Raw genomic sequence first — 7,851 nt, 5'->3', positions numbered from 1 at the left:
ATCTGGTTCTGACGGGGTTCCAGTCTTTGCGACACATCACACGCTTCTCGGAGGATTTCTTTTTTTTTTTTTTTTTTTTTTTGAGAAGTCGCTGTGCAGTTCACGGTAGTAAAAATGCCCTGCGGTCGAAAGGTTTTGTGTCACGATGTTTGACTAATGAAAAGCCATATTGTGAGATGCGTTCAGTTATGTTTCCAGCGGGCCTGTAATCTGCATATTATACGTCGTTAAGAGCGTTGCCACAAACAAAACATTCCAGCGGAAGGCTTCCAGCTAAGACACTCTTGATGTCTCAACACACGATCTCGCTAACGCAGTTGGGATTAAATTTGTAGACGTGCACCACACCCATGGCCTTGGTTTTCACTGTGCCTTCCAACTGCTCATAGCTCCACAGGCAAGAGACCGGGAGCGGATGACAGAAGCACAGAAATCCACATATGGGTGGTTTAGACAAAGACGTTGCTATTTAGACGTTCGCGCTACGACTTTAGCTTACTGTAAAAAAAAAGTCTCAGAGCAGGGCTTGTTTTACGTCATCCATCACGGCAGCACATCAATCCTCGCGTTGTTCCGTATCTAATGTTCAGCGTCTGTGTCGACGTATAGATCAGTCATGGAAATGCTCCGTCCAGGCCCGCGAGAGTGTGATTTAATGAGTAGGTGTTGAAATAAACATATTAATGCAATATAATTGGTACCCGTGCGGTGCTGTTCAGGGTCAGCCAGTGCTCCAGGTGCCCTTTCTTTTTTTTCCCCAACTGCACGACTGTGCGTCGCTCAGGTAACCCGAACAGCCGCCATGATTAATGAAAAAGGAACACCTCATTTAGTAGCTTGGGCAGGAAGCAGGCAACAAGTGTGTGTGTGTGTATGTGTGTGTGTGTTTGCTTACCCAGTTCCACGGCGTCTCCCATTTTGTCTCGTCTTCCTCTCCCCGCAGCACCAGAAGTAAACACACCAGTCTGTCACCAAACACACAACACACTTTAATGGAGATGTGAATAACGAGTGAAAGTTCGTGTGCACGCATGTGTATGCGCGCGTGTTGCATATATGTCATGCCAAGATGTATGCACGCGGCATGTGCGTCGCTGCATACGTAAATGTGTCTCTTCAGGAGAAGAAGAAGTGCGGCGACAGTCTAGACAACACAGATGCGCCCAATGAGAGGGAGAGATCTGCAGAGCCATAGGCCAATTAGATGTCATTATGGAAGCAGTGTGATACTGACACAGTCACACACACACACACGCACACACACACGCCAGCACACACTACTTCAGGGCCTGTACTCCATCATCTGTATAATTAAGGTGCTTTTCTCCTGAATATTTTAGTTAAATGTCTCTGCAACAGCGCAGCAACAGACCTGACTGACTTTCCAAAGAAGAGTGCAGCTCCGGGAGCCATTTCTGAGCCATTAGAAAGCATACGGGCAAAGACATACGCCTTATAAAGGTGTCTGATATCAGCTTAATGACCTTCGACTGACGTGTCTCACTTCGTGTTTATTTGTTAATTTGTCAAAGTAAATGCTATCTGATGAAAATAACCAATTACTGTCCAAACCAGGGCAACCCAAACTTTTTCTGTTGGTCGGACCAAAACCAATGAGACCAAGGGCAAAAGAGAGCACTTATTATATGGTGTTGTTAAACGTTGAAGGGTGCTAGGAACCCGGGTACCCTTTAAGGGTTGCATCACCCCAATTTTACTCATAAAAGGCGTGTTGACAGGTCTTGGAGAATTCTTCTGCATATGTGAATAATGTCATATGAAGCCTTTTGTGGCTCCAGAGGAAGCTGCTTTTAATCTAATACATTGCCTCGAGCTATGTCACTCAGTAGCTACATTGCATCATTGGTAATGTAAGTGTCACAGTTTGGCTGCACAGCTAACTGAGCTAATAAGCTAACAGTAGCTACAGTAATGACGCTATTACAAGGATACAGTTAGCATCAGATAGCACTTACTCTGGGGATATTATGCCCCTATGTCTGGTCGTATGAATTCAAGGTGGCCTATTCGTACATAATGAAACTTTAATTTATTTGTATTTTTAGTTATTTAAATAAACAAGACACATCTATGGGCCACATTAAAACCTTATGGTGGGCCATAAACTAAATAGTTGAGATGCCTCTCCTCGCATTATTTTTCCCCATTGTCTGTGAACATACTCCAAAAGTTGATTTCATGAATAAAAATGACAAAAACTTACATTTGCGTCCCTCTGTTTTTGTGCGTCAAGTGCAATTGTGCCAAGGTCCTATTTGGCAGACATTGTTCTAAAACCTGAGTGACAGTGTGTGTGTGTGTGTGCGTGCGTGCGTGCGCCCATGCAAGTGCGTGAATCTAATCCTACAGCAGATGGAGCAGGAACAGTATCCAAGACAATACTGGCAGAGGGAGCGGCAGAGGGGGTGAGCCGAGGGTTAAGACACTGTCCTTCAAAGATTGATGAGAGCCGACTCCGTGACGGACGTCTTCTTGTGTCAGGATGGAACTCCCTTCCCAGAAAAACACACTGCTTCCATTCACTTTGGCTAATTATGTCAGGCAAGTATTTGGCCATGACTGTTGCAAGATCATTAAATGGGGTTTGTTGTTACTGTCAAATTAGCAGTGGAGTGATTCTGCTTGTATCAGATGTTTTTTTTTGTTTGTTTGTTTTTCTTTTTTTTTTTTTATAAAAAACAATTCAATTTTATTAGAATTCAAGATCCAGAATTACTGATTACTTTCTGGTGCCACAGCTTCTGTAAATGAACAGTAAGGGAATTATTTTGTTTATGGAGTCACATTCAGAAAAAAAATGAACTAAATGGGTCACTGGGTGAGTTTTAATGATTTATAACCGAATCTCCAAAACTTTTTATCTTCACAAACCAGTTTCATTTTATGTGTGTGTGTGTGTTTGTGTGTGTGTGTGTGTGTGCGCACATTTAAGAGAGAGAGCGAGACACAGGGAGAGAGAGAGAGTGGTAGAGTTTCTGTCTGCTTGTTTTGCATTTTTGTGTGTCTCCTTGTGACAAAACCTCAACGCCATCAAGGAGACCAAATGTTGTTTCCTCCCTCTCTAATTACCGGCTCTTATGGTTTAGCCTTGTTTAGTTGCCCCAGTAAATAAACTGTCAAGTCAGACTGTTTTGTTTCAGGGCACTTCTCAGTCGCCTAAATGTGTTTTCCCTAGTAGGACAATGTTGTATGATTCTTTCAGGGGAATGATAAGCAACATTTATAATCTAGTTAAGCGTCAATTACGCCGCTGTCTTACTGTAAGGTATACGTGAGGAGTGGTGGAGCCTGGAGCCGGCTCAGGAAGAGTTCGCCCTTCTGGTCAGTCTTTCCCTGGAAAAAAAAAAGAAAAAAAAAAAAAGGATCCTCACGAACACGGGAAGTTATGTCTTACATTTTTCTTTGAACTGGTTAAATGCATGACAATACTTAATGTGATAATGTGCAGCACAAAAACACAACATCAACAAAGGCCCGTAGCCCCGAACGGAAGACATCTGAGGCAGATCATAACAAGAAAATAAATCAATGATGTATTTTGCTGTGAGATATTTTGTATCTTGTGAAGAATATTAAAAAAGTTTCAGCACATGGCCGGATAATCACATCATGAACGCAATAATACTTAGAAATCAGATGTTACACTGTAGAATTACTCAGTTGCAGTACACAGTTCCAAGTCTGAGGTACTTCCACATGTTTGTTTGATTTTGGGAAATGTCCTACCTTTCCCCCTTTTCAAAGAAATATGATCATTTTGATTTATTTTGTGATGACTTTAAGCACAATTGTTAGGTACTTGTACTTTACTTTAGTATTTCCACTCCACTGCATTTGCATTGCAGATATTGTACTTTTTACTCCCTTCCACTAATATATTTGATAACTACTAGTTACTTTGCACAGTGAATACTGCATCACAAACACAAAGCAGCACATTTTTAAATTTATTTTTTCAGCAGTTGGATGAAATAACACTGATTCAGCTAATCCAAACAATGCTGAATATTGGATCTGATAATTATCCTGGTCAGTAATTGGTCAGTATCCAGTAATCACACTTGTAGGAATAATTTACTTTTTCTTGCAGGGTTTGGAGAAATGTATTGTGATACACTTACTAATTGTCTGTTATAGAAGTCAGTAACCCCATCCACCTATCACAATATCAAAGTAATGTAACTTGATTACTTTCCATTACTTTTGGATTACCTCAATTGTAACAACAATTCAAGAGTCTCATACTTTGGTGATACTGAATTGTTGTCATGTGCATGAGCAGTATATCAGTCTTCATTTTAAAATTGTAATCTGGTTATTAATCCCCTTTTTTAATGAATGCATCTGTAATCTAATTATATCTTTTTTCTAGTAACTTCACCAGAATACATTTACCTTTTTTATGTAATCCTATGAGATGTATTCCATTATTCCCCAAGCTTCTTTAATTGTACATTCAAATACATTTATTACCAGGAAATTACTTAATTTAACATCAGATACTTTACTCCACTACTACTGGCATTAATCACTTTTACTTAAGTTATATTTTAACAAGATATCTTTACTTTTAAAGTGTGACTTTTGGTTTCTTTATACAACACAGTTTTTTTTTCTGGTGGCTCTAATTATATTTTATTTTCACTCATCTTTTTTTCACTCATCTTTTTTTCGATGCACATTCCTTTCTTTCTTTCTGACTTTATTTTTTTTCTCTCTTTTTTTGCTTTCTTTCATTTTTCTCTCTTTCTTTCTTTCATAAAATTCTAGCGATCCTACAAGCAGACCTCTATTACATCCTTTTTTACCATGGATACTTTCTCATTACAGTAATACGGTATTACTGACACGTTTTATGTTAAACATGACTATTTTTATTCATACTATTTATATCACTTGTAGAATGTGTGAACTGACTTCAGCACTGGGTTTTGTTCCGACATGCTGTTGCTTTTCTGAGGGAATGACACAACCGACTGCTTACGCTGCTGTCGCTCACACAGACACACGTGTGACCATAGACCTGACCAGCGTCTCTGCCCCGGCAGAAACAAGCCCGTGAAAAAAAAACATTGCACAACCACAAATCCTGCAGAACCAGTCTTTACTGAAGGGCGTGCTGAAGGGTGCAGCATCTTTCATTTTTTTTCAAGGTTTTACAGAACGACATCAAGCGGACAGTCCTTCCTTTGACAAATGGACAATAATCCAATCTTAATCTACTTCTGTCGTGCTTTATTCCCTCGTCCCTGCCAGCCTCTTCCCGCTGCACTGCAGCGGTTTGATGAGGAAGTTATTGTGGCTGGATGTGGAAAGAGAGAGTCGTTTGGGGCTGGCTCTGTCTCACAGGACCCTGTTATAGGTCGGTCAGTCCAGTCAGAGCCGTCTCACGGAGGGCGAGAAGGAGAATTTGCCACATGAACCATGACCCAATTAATCATGGGTGCGAATGCAGGAAATCGGGGGGCACTTGATTTCTTCGTGTAAACAGCTCAACTAGACAAATTCTTCCAGATAAGAATGAAACGACGTTACAACACAGACTTTGACTGGAAACTGTTTCCAGCCGTAATAATCAGAGGCTCCAGCTTTTCTGCCTTTGATCAGATTGACACTGATGTGTGCAAGTGTTCTGGGCTTCTGCCCTTTTTACAAAGAAAAACATTCCCACGAAGCTGTTCGCATAATGGAAAATAAATATTTCACTAATATTCTGGTTTACGTCCAGCGGTGCTGTACTCTGATTAATGAACAACCTCCCTTTTTCATTCTTTTCATTCAACCACCTTGTTGAGAAAGGTCAGCATGGACAGGAATGGGACTATATGAAAATGGATTGTCACGATTATCCTGGACAAAATAATTGCAATTCACAATGTTATACCAACAATTACTCAAATATAAATGGCCTTAAAATGTACTAAAACCACTTTCCCTTACATTTTGTCCAAGATAAGGAAGAGTTAAACTGTACGTACGGAATATGATGAAGGACACAAATTATCATATTTTTTTTTCATAATTCCAACTCTGACTTTAAACTCTGACTTCTAACTTAAAGCACAGAATTAAAAGCCAGAATTCAATTCTGAGATTTAGGTCAGAATGCTTTTCCTGTGGCCCCAATCCGATTCTATATTTTCATCAGCCGGCTTGACACTGCCCTTAAAAGCCACTCATGTAAGGATATCCACCATTATCCTAATAATTCCCCACGACTGAATAATCCTGAGCATTTTTACTGTGATCTGCAATAAAATCTCATATTGTCCAATCACTGGTCCAAATCCAAAACCCCTGTTGATATCCAAGTCAACCGTCAACTGTTGGCTAGGCAAGCCAAGAGGCAGGAAGCATGTCCAAAGAATGATCCCAAAACATGACTAATATTGACATATCTGACACGCTACATTCTGAATAAAGCCTACATCAAAATATCCGACTGGAACATGACCTGTACAAAATTCGGTTATTATGTTAGAAATAATCTGACGCCAACAAGTGTACAAGATCAAAAAAATCCAACCCCCATAGACTTCGAGGCAGCAATAGCGAACAATAGAATGCCTTTTTGGGAAGTTTAAGGGGGTTTATAGCAAAATGTGCCAATATGAGGGGTCATCGGGTGCCGATTTTAACGATTTTTTCGGGGGCCACTCAACATTTGTGTGGTTTGCCTCTCCCGACAGTTCGCCTCTGTCTGCATGTATGTATGTCTGTAGTCAATATCACAGAAACTCATAAGTAGCACTGTAAATAGTAGCAAGTGTCCCGTATGTTGGGTGGTTACCAGCAGTCAATAAACCCAAATAATATTTGACTCTATTTTTGCTGACGATAGTTCGGTCTGACAAGCGTTGTTAGTATGTGTACCAATTACTATGATCATTCCTCTTGAATGGACTCATAAAGAAGTACTTCAGAAGTATTTATTTATTTTTTTTATCATGCACTTGGGTATAATGCACATAAAAGAAAAAAACAATAATCGTGCTTTAATGAGAACAATAACCGGGCCGCTGCAATTTTCCTCAGTTATAATTCCCTGATGTGCTGCGAGGAAAATGGAAAAGACGAGGGAGAAGGCTCGAAGAGTGGTGGTGGCTGGCGCTGGTAAGAAAGCGTCCCTGGTATGATGTTTGGTGTGGGGGGATAGTGTTACATGCCAGCAGCCCGCTGGCTTCTCCTCCTTCTGTACGCTGCGAGTATGGAGGAATGTGCCGCCTGAGAACCGCAGGGAGGAAGAGGGTACTGACAGCAGGCAGTAAACACAGTCCGCCTATCTGTTTGTTTGTTTGCGCGTTACTGTGCGAGGAGGCCGAGGCTCGGCGGCTTCAGACGGCATCTGCTAGTTCGGGGCGGCGAAAAACGGCCACGCCAGGACATATCACGACTCACAATTGCGGCCCTAAATCAATATTTCCCTCCATCTCGTACTGGATTGTTCCACTGGCAAGAGTTCAAGAATGGACAAGCGCTCATTGAGAGGAGGGAAAAAATGTTGGAGTGGATAGACGGGAGGGACCCATCGCATTTTTCCAATTCACCACAATCAGAAACAGATTTCCGACAATTAGTCTGAGCTAACTTGCAGGTTTAGTGACTGAAAACTCTCAGACCAATGAAAACTATTACTGCTGATTATTGTTGTCTGTCAGCATGAAGTTCCTTTAAAGTTACATTATATGACATAATCGTATTCACAAATGCTCCAAATAACTTTAAGTTTCTTTGTTGGCAGTCACTTTTCTTTTTTTTTTTTTTTTTGCACATATTTCAATTTGAAACTCTTCTGTTTATTGTTTATTTGCTACTTTTTAAGCACTTTAA

The sequence above is a fragment of the Sparus aurata genome, chromosome 9 (assembly GCF_900880675.1).
Source record: "Sparus aurata chromosome 9, fSpaAur1.1, whole genome shotgun sequence".
NCBI classification, from domain to species: Eukaryota; Metazoa; Chordata; class Actinopteri; order Spariformes; family Sparidae; genus Sparus; species Sparus aurata.
This window is presented reverse-complemented; position numbering follows the sequence as displayed.